General features: G+C 41.3%; 1 protein-coding gene across 4 annotated transcripts in view; it reads left to right on the top strand.

Annotated features, from left to right (window-relative positions):
• Positions 1–16240, top strand: part of BNIP2 (BCL2 interacting protein 2) — a 223338-nt gene that overhangs the window by 189658 nt on the left and 17440 nt on the right. Inside the window, exon 1 of one of the 4 annotated variants that reach the window (XM_044925071.2) lies at positions 9147–9366. The exons of 2 other annotated variants lie outside the window; for them this stretch is intronic. The gene's annotated coding sequence lies outside the window, so the exon portion shown is untranslated. Of the gene's footprint in view, positions 1–9146; positions 9367–16240 lie in introns of those variants that run through there. One more of the 4 variants, XM_044925069.2, reaches the window with a different exon arrangement.

Raw genomic sequence — 16240 nt, 5'->3', positions numbered from 1 at the left:
ATCACTCAATCTACCGAAATTTTATTGTCTTCACTTGCCCTTTTCTCTGACTAGTCTACGAGCTCCTTGAAGGAGACATTATGTCTTTTCATCTTATCCTCAGGGCCCTCAGGACTCACAATATTGTCCAGTAAAGATTTGTCTAATGATCTGTGGATGAATACAAAGGTTTGTCAAAATGTTTGTGAATGGGTATTTGAACAAAGTGGGTGACCTTAGATGATAACTTTGAAGGTAAACATTCACTTGATTGAGTCCTAGTCAATTTCAAGAATTAACTGGATTATTCAATAAATGATGTTGGGTAGAATATTGTGTCAGAGAAGGTGATGGCACCCCTCTCCAGTACTCTTGCCTGGCAAATCCCATGGTCAGAGGAGCCTGGTAGGCTGCAGTCCATGGGGTCGTGAAGAGTCGGACACAACTGAGCGACTTCCCTTTCACTTTTCACTTTCATGCGTTGGAGAAGGAAATGGCATCCCACTCCAGTGTTCTTGCCTGGAGAATCCCAGGGATGGGGGAGCCTGGTGGGCTGCTGTCTATGGGGTCACACAGAGTCGGACACAACTGAAGTGACTTAGCAGCAGAATATTGTGTCAGTTTAGTAAAAATCAGATTCCTTAGTTCAGTTCAGTTCAGTTCATTCGCTCAGTCGTGTCCGACTCTTTGCAACCCCATGAATCGCAGCACGCCAGGTCTCCCTGTCCATCACCAACTTCTGGAGTTCACCCAGACTCACGTCCATCGAGTCCGTGATGCCATCCAGCCATCTCATCCTCTGTCGTCCCCTTCTCCTCCTGCCCCCAATCCCTCCCAGCATCAGAGTCTTTTCCATGAGTCAACTCTTCGCATGAGGTGGCGAAAGTATTGGAGTTTCAGCTTCAGCATCATTCCTTCCAAAGAAATCCCAGGGCTGATCTCCTTCAGAATGGACTGGTGGGATCTCCTTGCAGTCCAAGGGACTCTCAAGAGTCTTCTCTAACACCACAGTTCAAAAGCATCAATTCTTCAGCGCTCAGCCTTCTTCACAGTCCAACTCTCACATCCATACACGACCACAGGAAAAACCATAGCCTTGACTAGACAAACCTTTGTTTGCAAAGTAATGTCTCTGCTTTTGAATACGCTATCTAGGTTGGTCATAACTTTCCTTCTTACCTCATATCATAAGCACATATATAAAATTCCAACTGGATTTAATGTTCGTATTTTTTAAAAAAGATGAACTCTAAACAACTATGACTACTTGTTTAATTTTAGAGTGAGGAGGGTCTATTTAAACATAACACCAAAACCAAAATCCACAGAGGAAAAGACCGTTGGTGGCTCTGAGCTAATGTATTGCTTTGTGCTTAAGGTCTGGAAGCCACACATTTTTCCTTTGTGGACTCAAAAAGACTCACAAGGTAAAAACTGCAAGTAGATTTTATTCAGTGTCTTTCTAAGAACTATAGCGGGAAGACAGTATTTCAGATAGCTCTGATATACTGTTCCAAAGAGGTAAAGAGGGAGGGGAGATCAGTATATCTGTGACTTTGGCAAAGGAGGAATGTGCACCCAAGCATACATCTCCGAAGTTGGCTGCTAGTCACAAGGAACACATCTTAGTTAATGGTTTTAGTGCTTTTCTAAATATGGAAAGATGCAAGAATCCAGGTTCATAAAAATTTTCTCCTGAAAATATCTAACTATCTAAACGCTAATTCTGCCAGTTTTCCCAGATCATAAAGGGCCTCAATTCTGATCTCCACCCTGAACTCCTTTCAGTGTCTATTAAAAGTCAGCAGCTGCAATTCTAATGATTCAATCCCTGTAGCACCACATGGCTAGCAGCATTCTTTAGTGGGCACCTCTGAATTATTTTCCAATGTTTAGGAGTCTAATTATCTACCTATTCACGGAACCACATAGAAAAAAGCAAGTGATTGTCACAGTACACTAAAGATTATGTGAAAAGTTTGCAAACACAGGGAAAATAGTATATTCTTTTTTCAGATTAATAATTGGACCCATTGCTTCAAGTTATTTCACCTAAAAGTTGAGGGAAAACATACTGAATGTATAATTTGAAAATGTAGCCAATATATTGTTTGGAAAATAAGTCAGTCCTATGTTTCTGACCTTATGGATACTCTGTGCAGTGTTGTCTTTAACACTAGATGGAGTATCCAAAACTGAGCAGCCTAAATGTTCAATAAGGAATTGTCAGTACATAAATTATCCATAATAAAAATGATGGTATTAAATATACTTATTGACCAGAAAAAGAATTCAGGATATATTTTTAAATGAGAAGAAAAAATTAGATTATAAACTATTAGATAAATTATTTTATTTTTATAAAATATGAGCTATTTTTGTAGTTATATATATATATATACACACACACACACACAAATCTGAAAGGCTATACATAAATGTGTTAATAGTGCAACTATCCTTCTTGTCTTATCCATAGTTTGTAACATTTCAACAATAAGAATGGATAATTCATGAGATGGGGATAAAAAGTCAAATAGTAGAATGGCTTACTCAAAATCCAAAGCAAATACTGACCAAGCATATTTAAACAATAAAGTTAGTGAAATGAAAAAGAAACTAAAGATTGTAAAACCACGTAACTGTTTATGATTTCAAATGATTTTCTGCCACCCTGTGGAGAATATTACACATTGCAGAACATGGAACTGAAAAATCTGTTAATTGAAGATGAAATTGTTTTTTAAGGAGCATCGTCCAAGTTGTTTAAAGCTCTATCAGTTGATCGGTTTTATTTTTATTGTTCACTCTGCCAGATACTTAACAAAATTGATAGGAAAATAATACCTAGCACATATATAATTACAACATACCATAGGCTAGGCTAAGTCACTTCAGTCGTGTCTGACTCTGTGTGACCCCATAGACGGCAGCCTATCAGGCTCCCCCATCCCTGGGATTCTCCAGGCAAGAACACTGGAGTGGGTTGCCATTTCCTTCTCCAATGCATGAAAGTGAAAAGTGAAAGTGAAGTCGCTCAGTCGTGTCCGACACTCAGCGACCCCATGGACTGCAGCCTTCCAGGCTCCTCCATCCATGGGATTTTCCAGGCAAGAGTACTGGAGTGGGGTGCCATTGCCTTCTCTGACAACATACCATATACTATTCTAACATACATATGGCTTTATTTCACAAAAGTCCTATGAAGTATTCCTTATTCCCCATTTTATAGATGAGACACACAGAGTTTAACCCCCTGCCAGCTGTGAGTAAATGTTTCCAAAGCAATGTAAACCCAGGAACTGCATTTTGGGTCAGTGACTTAAAATTTTGAGCTTTGCTGCTCCCCTCAAGCCCCACCATTCCATAGTCAACCCAAATTGTTGACTACTGGGCCTTTGCAGGGATTTAGGGTTTGGGATTTGAGAAGGGTCATTACATTCTCGAAACTAATCTTAGTTCATTGAAGCTATAGAGCAGCTGCTGCTGCTGTTGCTAAGTCGCGTCAGTCGTGTCCGACTCTGTGTGACCCCATAGACGGCAGCTCACCAGGCTCCCCCGTCCCTGGAAGTCTTCAGGCAAGAACACTGGAGTGGGTTGCCTTTTCCTTCTCCAATGCATGAAAGTGAAAATTGAAAGTGAAGTCGCTCAGTCATGTCCGACTCTTAGTGACCCCATGGACTGGAGCCTTCCAGGCTCCTCCGCCCATGGGATTTCCCAGGCAAGAGTACTGGAGTGGGGTGCCATTGCCTTCTCCATATAGAGCAGCGTTGCTACTCAAAACATGGCTCATAGACCTGGGCCCTTCAGAGAACTGTTTGTTACTGGGCCACAGTGAGACAAATAGTACAGAGACTGAGAATAAATGTTTAGAAAACTTTATAGCAACTTGGGAGGAAATTTAATGGCTGTTGACTCTAATGATGAAATTTTCCTGATACTTTTATCTTACTAAAGCATGGTCTACAACTAAATAAGTTGATCATTCTCTGCATATAGTTTTTTAAGCAGATAGGGCAGTGGGTCCTCGGAGGAAAGGAACTAGTTACAGCGTTTTAACATAAGAGAAGCCATTATATGCCAATGCCATTTTGTGATCCAACCCTGGCCACAGTGCTTGCCTTTTAATGGTTGTCAGTATAAGGATCTTTTTTCTTTTTATTGTTTTTAAATTATTTTTTGTTTGTTTTTTTAAATCACTTTTTAAAATTTATTTTTTAATTGGAGTATAATTGCTTTACAATGTTTTCATTTCTGCTATATAGGAACATGCATTAGCTATAAGTGAACATACATTCCTTCCCTCTTGAGACTCCCCTCCACCCATCTCACCCCTAACACACCCAACTAGGTCTTCACAAAGCACAGAGCTGAGCTCCCTGTGCTACACGGCAGCTTGCCACTAGCTACCTGTTTCACACATGGTGGTGTATATATGTCAATGAGAAAGTAGCACTGACATATATACACTACTATGAGTAATAAGGATCTTAAAGAAACAGAAGAACAAATGACTATTATCTGGCAAAAGAAGAAACAATAGCAAAGACAGTTGTAAAGACTCCCAGTTCTGTTGCAATGGTAAAAATTAACCTGAACACTCAACCAACAGATCAATGGGAACCTAAGAAATGATGATATTGACATTTTCTCACCATCAAACGACTTCAGTCAACTAAAGCTTCAGTTCAGTTTAGTCGCTCAGTCATGTCCGACTCTTTGTGACCCCATGACTTGCAGCACGCCAGGCCTCCCTGTCCATCACCAACTCCCGGAGTTCACCCATGCTCATGTCCATCGAGTCGGTGATGCCATCCAGCCATCTCATCCTCTGTCGTCCCCTTCTCCTCCTGCCCCCAATCCCTCCCAGCATCAGAGTCTTTTCCAATGAGTCAACTCTTCACATGAGATGGCCAAAGTATTAGAGTTTCAGCTTCAGCATCAGTCCTTCCAAAGAACACCCAGGACTGATCTCCTTTAGAATGGACTGGTTGGATCTCCTTGCAGTCCAAGGGACTCTCAAGAGTCTTCTCCAACACCACAGTTCAAAAGCATCAATTCTTCAGTGCTCAGCTTTCTTCACAGTCCAACTCTCACATCCATACATGACCACTGGAAAAACCATAGCCTTGACTAGACGGACCTTTGTTGGCAAAGTAATGTCTCTGCTTTTGAATATGCTATCTAGGTTGGTCATAACTTCCCTTCCAAGGAGTAAGCGTCTTTTAATTTCATGACTGCAGTCACCATCTGCAGTGATTTTGGAGCCCCCCAAAAATAAAGTCTGACACTAAAGCTTGGACTCTGTCAAACTTTGCCCCAATTCTATGTTGCAATATACTCTGATCAAGCCCATTCATGCACATGCATGAATCCTTGGCTTAAAACTTCCAAAATTTCTCTGTTTGGAAGATACTACTTTGGGAAAGATTCCCTAGCATACTGCTTGCTTGGTGCAAGAAATCCTTCCTGTGATCTTTAGCTTGGTTATCTTTTGGCTCAATCTCCACTAAGAGGTGAACCCAGTTTTCTGGGAACAATTTGAGAAGCACTGTTATAAAGCTGTTCGCCCAGGACAATTTTACCAAACTCTAAGGATTTTTCTGAGGTTTGTTGTTGTTTAGTTGCTAAGTCATGTCTGACTTTTGCGACCCCATCGACTACAGCACACCGGGCTTCCCTGCCCATCACCAACTCCGGGAGCTTGCTCAAATTCATGTCCATTGAGTCGATGATGCCATCCAACCATCTCATTCTCTGTTGTTCCGTTCTTCTCTTGCCCTCAATCTTTCCCTGAATCAGGATCTTTCCCAATGAGTCAGCTCTTTGCATCAGGTAGCCATAGTATTGGAGCTTCAGCTTCATCATCAGTTCCTGTAATGAATATTCAGAGTTGATTTCCTTTAGGATTGACTGGTCTGATCTTCTTGCTGTTCAAGGGACTCTCAAAAGTCTTCTTTAGCACTACAATTCTTCAGCACTCAGTCTTCTTTATGGTCCAACTCTCACATCCATACATGACTACTGGAAAAACAATAGCTTTGAATGTGGACCTCTGTCAGAAAAGTGATGTCTCTGCTTTTTAATATGTCGTGTAGGTTGGTCATAGCTTTTCTTGCAAGGAGTAAGCATCTTTTAATTTCATGGCTGCACTCACCATCTGCAGTGATTTTGGAGCCCAGGAAAATACTCTATCACTGTCTCCATTTTTACCCCATCTATGGATCAGATACCATGATCTTAGCTTTTTGAATGCTGAGTTTTAAGCCAGATTTTTCACCTCTTCTTTCACCCTCATCAAGAGGCTCTTTAGTTCCTCTTCACTTTCTGCCATTAGGGTGGTATCATCTGAGTATCTGAGGTTGTTGATATTTCTCCCCGCAATCTTGATTCCAGCTTATGAGTCATCCAGCCCAATATTTTGCATGATGTACTCTGCATATAAGTTAAATAAGCAGGGTGACAATATACAGCCTTGACATACTCCTTTCCCAATTTTGAACCAGTCTGTTGTTCCATGTCCAGTTCTAACTGTTGCTTCCTGACCTGCATATAGATTTCTCAAGAGGTAGGTCACGATGGTTTGGTATTCACATCTCTTTAAGAATTTTCCAGTTGATTATGATCTATACAATCAAATGCAGAGTACATCATGAGAAACGCTGGGCTGGAAGAAGCACAAGCTGGAATCAAGATTGCCAGGAGAAATATCAATAACCTCAGGTAAGCAGATGACACCACCCTTATGGCAGAAAGTGAAGATGAACTAAAAAGCCTCTTGATGAAAGTGAAAGAGGAGAGTGAAAAAGTTGGCTTAAAGCTCAACATTCAGAAAACGAAGATCATGGCATCTGGTCCCATCACTTCATGGCAAATAGATGGGGAAACAGTGTCAGACTTTATTTTTCTGGGCTCCAAAATCACTGCAGATGGTGACTGCAGTCATGAAATTAAAAGACGCTTACTCCTTGGAAGGAAAGTTATGACCAACCTAGATAGCATATTCAAAAGCAGAGACATTACTTTGCCAACAAAGGTCCAGCTAGTCAAGGCTATGGTTTTTCCAGTGGTCATGTATGAATGTGAGAGTTGGACTGTGAAGAAAGCTGAGCACTGAAGAATTGATGCTTTTGAACTGTGGTGTTGGAGAAGACTCTTGAGAGTCCCTTGGACTGCAAGGAGATCCAACCAGTCCATTCTGAAGGAGATCAGTCCTGGGTGTTCTTTGGAAGGACTGATGCTGAAGCTGAAACTCTAATACTTTGGCCACCTCATGTGAAGAGTTGACTCATTGGAAAAGATTCTGATGCTGGGAGGGATTGGGGGCAGGAGGAGAAGGGGACGACAGGGGATGAGATGGCTGGATGGCATCACTGACTCAATGGACATGAGTTTGGGTTAACTCTGGGAGTTGGTGATGGACAGGGAGGCCTGGCGTGCTGCAAGTCATGGGGTCGCAAAGAGTCGGACACAACTGAGCGACTGAACTGACTGACACAGTCAAAGGCTTTAGAATAGCCAGTGAAGCAGAAGTAGATGTTTTTCTGGAATTCTATTGCTTTTTCTGTGATCCAGTGGATGTTGGCAATTTGATCTCTGGTTCCTCTGCCTTTTCTAAATCCAGCTTGTACATCTGGAAGTTATTGGTTCACATGCTGTTGAGGCCTAGTTTGAAGAATTTTGAGCATGACTTTGCTAGCATGTGAAATGAGCACAATTGTATGGTGGTTTGAACATTCTTTGGCATTGCCCTTCTTTAGGATTGAATGAAAACTGGCCTTTTCCAGTCTTGTGGCCACTGCTGAGTTTTCCAAATTTGCTGGCATATTGAGTGCAGCAAGCACTTTAACAGCATCATCATTTAGGATTTGAAATAGCTCAGCTGGAATTCCATCACCTCCACTAGTTTTGTTTGTAATAATGCTTCCTAAAATCCACTTGACTTCACACTCCAGGATGTCTGGCTCTAGGTGAGTGATCACACCATTGTGGTTATCTGGGTCATTAGGACTTTTTTGGCACAGTTCTTCTGTGAATTCTTGCCACCACTACTTCATCTCTTCTGTTTCTCTTAGGTCCTTGCCATTTTTGTCCTTTATTGTGCCCATCTTTGTATGAAATGTTCCCTTTGTATCTCTAATTTTCTGGAAGCAATCTCTAGTATTTCTTGTCTATTGTTTTCCTGTATTTCTTTGCATTGTTCACTTAAGAATTTTACCAAACTCTATGGTGATTGCAGCCATGAAATTAAAAGACACTTACTCCTTGGAAGGAAAGTTATGACCAACCTAGATAGCATATTAAAAAGCAGAGACATTGCTTTGCCAACAAAGGTCCGTCTAGTCAAGGCTATGGTTTTTCCAGTAGTCATGTATGGATGTGAGAGTTGGACTGTGAAGAAAGCTGAGCGCTGAAGAATTGATGCTTTTGAACTGTGGTGTTGGAGAAGACTCTTGAGAGTCCCTTGGACTGCAAGGAGATCCAACCAGTCCATTCTAAAGGAGATCAGTCCTGGGTGTTCTTTGGAAGGACTGATGCTGAAGCTGAAACTCTAATACTTTGGCCACCTCATGTGAAGAGTTGACTCATTGGAAAAGACTCTGATGCTGGGAGGGATTGGGGGCAGGAGGAGAAGGGGACGACAGAAGATGAGATGGCTGGATGGCTTCACCGACGCGATGGACATGAGTTTGAGTAAACTCCGGGAGTTGGTGATGGACAGTCGGGAGGCCTGGCGTGCTGCAAGTCATGGGGTCGCAAAGAGTCGGACACGACTGAGCGACTGAACTGAACTGAAGGGTTTTTCTGAGTTTTATTTCCCCAATGAGACATCAACTATTTTTCCTCCCCTTTTTGCATCCATTTTATTATATAGTGTAAATCATAATGATCAGTAAAGCCAACATAAAGAATATAAAAATGGCTCTTTGAGGCTCAAGGGCAGTGGCCCAGCGCAGGAAGAGGAAGCTCCTGCAGATGTGTAAACGATTGCCAACCTAACATAAACGCTTGACAGCTCCGCTGCCCAAGTTGCGGGAGAAAGCAGAAAGCTGGCGGGAGCGTTAGCTCCTCCTTCCCGCCCCCGCCCGCCGCCACTGAGGGTGTGGGCGGGGGGAGGGACTCACGAAGACGCCACGCCTCTGCCTGGGCTTCCTCCGGCTGCGGGGTCTGGAGAAGGTCGGGGTGTTGTCACTTCCTTCGGAGCGGCTCTCTGTATCCGGGTCGGCCGCTGTACTTGCCGCTGTGGCTCAGGGGCTGGGCCCGGGTCTCGCTGCCGTCAGAGAGGAGCAGGCTGCGCTCAGCGCTACCTTCTGCGACCTGGCCGTCAGCCCCACGTCGCCGGCCTGGAGGGGCGAAGAAGACGAGGAGGCCAAGGCTTCCTCCGGGGTAAGTGCCCCTCGGGAAGGCCGGGGTCTGGCGGGTCTGAGCTGAGAACAGGCCTCGGGGGCAGACATCCGAAGGGCGCACACCCGGGCGGTCCGAGAAAGGAAGCCCTGGGCTTTATCCGTTATAGGAGGTGCCCTAGAAACTGCCCGGAGGCGCTTCCCGGATCCCCGCCCCGCTTCAGCCCCCGCCCTTGGCCAGGCTTCTGTTTGCTTTTTGCCACCCTTGCTTCCCCCCTTCTCCCAACCCTTTTCCATTTGTGGTGGTTGAGCTCGATTGAGAACCTGCCCTCTTCTCTGGCCCCTGCACACTTCCCCGTCTGGGTGCAATCACTGGGCCCTGTTAGTCCCTTATTTCTCACCAGCGTCGGTCCTGGTACAGAACAAAGGAACTTGGATGTCTAACGTGCTCCACACCCTTGGGGAATAGACAAGGAAGCGGCATTTGTAATGGACCTTGATTCGTGAAAAGCTGAGTTCCTGCATGGACACTATCTTTTACTTAAATAGCTAGCACAAGTAGCTTGGGTTTCCTTGGTGCACCTGATGCCATGGATGATCTGCTAGACCAATGCATATTAAATCAGAAATTTATTTGCGTCTATTACGTCGATTTGAAACTTCCCCTTGGTCTGCTGTGCTCTGGCAAGCTCTTTGAGAACACGGCTTTAGTCATCCAGGTAGTCTTAGCGCCTTCCATATAATTTAATGAAATGTGTGATTGATTTTTGATGTTGCTTTTTTTCCCCATCTTCACCTTTAAAAAAAAAAGAATCAGGCTACTTCTCCTAATGCTTAACTACTTAATTTTTAAAATTAAACGTATTCTTTATCTAAAATTGTATAGGAATTTCTACAATTTGTAAATGGATGTTTCCTCAGAATTTTAACTGAAGTTACTGTATCTAGTTATCCTATAGACCATTTTCTTGATGATCTTGCATATCTTCTCTTTAGTTCTTATCATTTTACATTTTCTCCACATACTATTTTTAATTTTCATAATCTCTGTTGCAGCATAATATTTTTAGTTTTAGACAGGAAGTATGACAGGTCTCCTTCTGCAAACATAGAACTTGAACTCAATCATCGTAAGTTAGTGTTACTGGTGTCTTTAGGCATTACAGAACCTTTGAAGCTGCTGCTGCTGCTGAGTCACTTCAGTCGTGTCCAACTCTGTGCGACCCCATAGACGGCAGCCCACCAGGCTCCCCCATCCCGGGGATTCTCCAGACAAGAACACTGGAGTGGGTTGCCATTTCCTTCTCCAATGCAGTGAAGTCGCTCAGTCATGTCCAACCCTCAGTGACCCCATGGACTGCAGCCTTCCAGGCTCCTCCATCCATGGGATTTTCCAGGCAAGAGTACTGGAGTGGGATGCCATTGCCTTCTCCAAACCTTTGAAGCTAAATTTAGCCAAATCTAGCTTGACAGGCTTATTCTGTAGAAAGTTGCCAGTGAACTGGAGACAGTGTGCTGTATTAGAAACGATCTAGGTCTAACCTGGAAACCAGGATGTGGTTATTTGCCTCAAATATAGGTTAAAATGGGGATAATAACCCCATGTTTTATATGTGATACAGAATTTTTGGTAGGAATGTATGAGATGGATATACGAACAGTTAGTAAATGGGAACGGAGAAGGCAATGGCACCCCACTCCAGTACTCTTGCCTGGAAAATCCCATGGACGGAGGAGCCTGGTAGGCTGCAGTCCATGAGGTCGCCAAGAGTTGGACACGACTGAGTGACTTCACTTTCACTTTTCACTTTCATGCATTGGAGAAGGAAATGGCAACTCACTCCAGTGTTCTTGCCTGGAGAATCCCAGGGATGGAGGAGCCTGGTGGGCTGCCGTCTATGGGGTCGCACAGAGTCGGACACGACTGAAGCGACTTAGCAGCAGCAGCAGTAAATGGGAAAAGCACTGTTTGGAAAATGGTTCTGTTCATTCTACTGGTGTAATGCTCACAGAAGGAGCAGCAATGGAAAAAGACACCTAAGAAAGAAAGTATATGTATAGCCAGATCAGATAATTTAACCTTGGCTGACTGTGGATCGAAAGATGTCATCTTAAGCTTACACTCTATAAAGCAGAGTGCCAGTATAATGTGATGATAATAATATTCCAAAGTTATACTTTTATATTACATCTAATATTTGTAACTCTAGAAAGTATTAGAAATCAGTTATTAGACTTTAATATTCTTAAAGGTCTCAGAGCTCTCCAGTATGTTCTGCATACTGATAATATAATCAATGTACCTTTTATGGTTGGCATAATTGTCCTGTGCTTTGTCTTCACAGTTGTGAGAAACAGCGCTATTGTAATTTTTCTTGAATTTTGTATTAACATTTCTGATAGGGTATCACATTTAATTGAGGTATGTAATTGACAGATAACTTTTTTTTAGTTTTAGGTATACAACATCATGATTTAGATATTTGTATACATTGCCAAATACATATGATAAGTCTAGTTAACATTCATCACCATATTTAGTTAAAAAATTTTTTTCTTATCGTGAGAACTTTAAAGATTTACTGTCTTAGCAACTTTCATATATCTAATACAGTGATACTAACCATGCTGTACCTTTCCAGAACTGCTGCTGCTGCTAAGTCGCTTCAGTCGTGTCCGACTCTGTGCGACCCCATAGACGGCAGCCCACCAGGCTCCCCCGTCCCTGGGATTCTCCAGGCAAGAATACTGGAGTGGGTTGCCATTTCCTTCTCCATTCCAGAACTAACTTACAGCTAAAAGTTTATACCTTTCTACCCCTTTCATCCATTTCACCCACTTTCCACCCTCCACCTCTGGCAACTGCCAGTATGTTTGCTGTGTCTATAAGCTTTTTCTGTTTTGTTTTCTTAAGATTACACACACATAAGTGAGATCATAACGTGTTTGTCTTTCTCTTTCTGACTTACTTTACTTATGTTACATAATGCCTTCAAGGTCCACCCATGTTGTGGCAGATGGCAGATTTTTTTTAAATGATTGAATAATATTCCTGTGTGTGTGTTTATCCATTCATTCATCAGTGAATACTTAGGTTACTTGCATGTCTTGGCTATTGTAAATAATGCTGCTGTGAACATGGGCGTACACATATCTTTTCTAATTAGTGTTTTATTTGCCTTCCAATGAATACTCAAAGTGGAATTGCTGGATTGTACCGGAATTCTGGTTTTAATTTTTTGAGGAACTTCCTTCCTGTTTTCCATAGTGGCTGCACCAGTTTGCATTCCCACCAAGGATTTCCTTTTCTCCACACCCTCACTGCTGCTTGTTATTTCTGGTCTTTTTGAGAATAGCCGTTCTAAGCTGTTAGTATCTTTGTGTTAAATTTCATTCTTAAAAACCTACACGACTCTGCTCTCAAGGAAACAATGAGAAGCAGGCATGTAGGATCTTTACAGCGGTGGGTTGGTGACCTTCCTGAACATACAGGCTGGCCAAAAGTATTTTCTGTGTGCTACCATTACTCCCAGCTTCATAGGAAAATGTGAACATGAACATTTGGAACAAAGTCCTTTCGTTTAAATGGGGATGTGAAAGGCTTGCGTAAGCATGTCCTTTTGCCGAACGAAATTGATTTGAGTGTACATGTTGACTACTAGCACTTATTCCACCATCTGTGTTAAACTACATAATAGTGAGGTTGTCATGTAAAATTTTAAGTTATAATTTGGGCGTTTCTAAATATGATCTTAATATTTAATTTTTACTTGTATTGTTAGGATGCATGAGGAAATCCCCAATTTCATCTGGGTTGAATTTACCACCACACCTCACTGAAGTCAGCTATACCGTTTTGAACTTATCTCTATCACCACCACTGATAACTGGCATAAGTAATGATGGGCCGCTGCTACCACAAGTTTGTTGAGAAATCGAGTTATTCCTGTTGCTTTTGGTTGTTTTGACAGTTAGCATCTTAAACTATTACTTCCCCATTCTGATTTATTTATATTGTGAGTCAGCGATACCCTGATTTCCTTCAGAGTTGTAGTGCTTATATTGCTCCTTTCTTGCTTCCTGTTCTTAAAACTGCTGATAATGTGGTTCTAAGAACAGTCATCTTTTAAGGACTTCTTAACTTTACCTAGTTTAAACTTTACCTAGTGTATCAATGTTTTTCCCTCTAAAATTTGCGATGAAATGATTAAGAGGGAACCTATTTTTCTCTCCCTCTAGGTCCTGTTTAACAAACTTAAGTAATTATTCCCAAACTAAATATCCATGTCCACATGCTGGGGTGTATTAACATCATGTGACTCAATGATATTAAAGTAAAAATTGAATGAATCAGCTTAGTTAGCTGACAGACTCTGGTTCTCTGTGTTTAAAGTAGTATTTTCACGTGATAGACTTACTGAGGTGGTAAAATAGCTAAAGACATGGTTTATCTTTTAGAATTGCACAAGGTGTGTATTTTCTCTTACAAACATGGGATATTTTTACCAGCAGAAATGGACAGTATGTTAGTTGCCCCAGATATTTTCACTAGTCTTTATTGAGGTGTAAAACTTAGCAGGAAGCCTATTTATGTAGTTTAATTAGAAAAATAAGCTTGAGGTTGAGCAAAGCAAATGCTTATTATTCAGTGTTACACCTTACAATTAAATATTTATTTTTTAATTTAACTAATATTTACAGGCTTGTTATGTGCCAGACACTGTGCTAGATGTTGTAAACATAGTGGTAGCAACTTCCAGTCACTGCTTATATTTTTGAAATATTAAATATTTTTGAGCATGTGAAGTATTTGAAAAAATACTGAGAGTGTCCTGTTATTTTTCCAACACCCAATACAAATGTGAGACTAAATAATGAAAGTTCTCTGGTTATTAAATCTAGGATAAAACATTAGTTCACTTTATAGTGAATATCAAAGGTTTAAATAAGTCAAGATTATTGTATTTTAAGTGTGTTTTCCATTCATTTCTCAAAATTGCTTAAGTTTTTCCCAGAGAATTAAAAATGCCTTACTCCTACATATAACTGACTTTTCCCAGCAAATATGTTGATGAAGAAAAGACAGCATTTGCTTCTTTTCTGTTTGCAAGTGGCTCCTCAAAAATGTAAACCTTTTGAAGATTTTTGAAACTCTTAAGCCTAAGTAAGAATTCAAACTGGGAAAAAAGCCTCCCAGTCTTGGCAGATTAAGAATTTATAGTTTATTGTGTGAAATCTAACACTTTAGAAAACTATGTAATTTTGTTATTGTTGTTCTGGAATACAATGGTTTTTTGCTACAGCTTTGTGTATCTTTTGAATGTTATAATGACACAGCAGATAGGCAACCATTAAACATGACCACTGGTTACACATACATGGTTTTAAAACTTAAATAATTTAGAAGGATTTACTGTGAAAAGCCTCATTCTCCCCATCTCACCTTCTTCTTCCACTGGTGTCAATCACTTTTACCTCTGTTTTAAAACTTCTAGTGATAACTAGTAATACTTTCTGTCTCTTGAGATGTATGTGTTCAGTTCAGTCACTCAGTTGTGTCCAACTCTTTGCAACCCTATGGACTGCAGCACACCAGGCTTCCCTGTCCCTCACCGACTCCCGGAGCTTGCTCAAACTCATGTCCATCAAGTCGGTGATGCCATCCAACCGTCTTATCCTCTGTCATCCCCTTCTCCTCCTGCCTTCAGTCTTTCCCAGCATCAGGGTCTTTTCCGATGAGTCAGTTATTCACATCAGGTGGCCAAAATATTGGAGTTTCAGCTCAAGCATCAATCCTTCCAATGAATAATCAGGACTGATTTCCTTTACAATTGACTGGTTTGATCTCCTTGTAGTCCAAGGGACTTTGCAGGTCTTCTCCAACACCACAGTTCAAAAGCATCAGTTCTTTGGCACTCAGCTTTGTTTATGGTCCATCTCTCACATCCATACACGACTACCAGAAAAACCATAGCTTTGACTATATGGACCTTGGTTGGCAAAGTAATGTCTCTGCTTTTTAATATGCTATCTAGGTTGGTCATAGCTTTTCTTCTAAGGAGCAAGAGTCTTTTAATTTCATGGCTGCAGTCATCATCTGCAATGATTTTAGAGCCCAAGAAAATCAAGTCTGTCACTGTTTCCATGTCTATTTGCCATGAAGTGATGGGACTGGATGCCATGATCTTAGTTTCTTGAATGTTGAGTTTTAAGCCATCATTTTCACTCTCCTCTTTCACTTTCATCAAAAGGCTCTTAGTTCCTCTTCACTTTCTGCCGTAAGGGTGGTATCATCTGCATATCTGAGGTTATTGATATTTCTCCCTGCAATCTTGATTCTGGCTTCTGCTTCAGCCAGCCAGGGATTTCATATGATGCCCTCTGCATATACGTTAAATAAGCAAGGTGACAATATACAGTCTTGACTTACTGCTCTCCCAATTTGGAACCAGTCTATTGTTCCATGTCCGGTTCTGACTGTTGCTTCTTGACCTGCATGCAGATTTCTCAGGAGCTACTTCATTTTTTAAAGTTAAGTTTACTCATCTATTGACTTACTCTAATGTAAGTAAATCAGATATTCCGTTTATACCTCCTGCCCCTTTAAGTTAACACAGTTTTTTTTGTACTGCTAACCAGTTGACCTTAATGACTTCTTAAATATATGTAAACCTCTCTTTCATATTCCATCAACCTTGGCAAACTCTAGATCCGTCATTTCATAAACTGAGGATAGTAACACCCATATCCTTCCTTAGAAAAACTGAAACTAAGTTAAAGCATGTAGTTGCATGGATAGAAATATTAACTAAGATCAGTGTCTGAAAACTCATGCTAAACTACATGAGAAAAGCTTGGTATAGATATGAAACAAATAAAAATATGGCATAATTCATTTACTGAACAGATACTGAATA

Source organism: Bubalus bubalis, chromosome 11 (assembly GCF_019923935.1).
Source record: "Bubalus bubalis isolate 160015118507 breed Murrah chromosome 11, NDDB_SH_1, whole genome shotgun sequence".
Lineage (NCBI taxonomy): Eukaryota > Metazoa > Chordata > Mammalia > Artiodactyla > Bovidae > Bubalus > Bubalus bubalis.
Note: the sequence above shows the minus strand (reverse complement) of the source record. Positions and strands in the feature narration are given on the sequence as shown.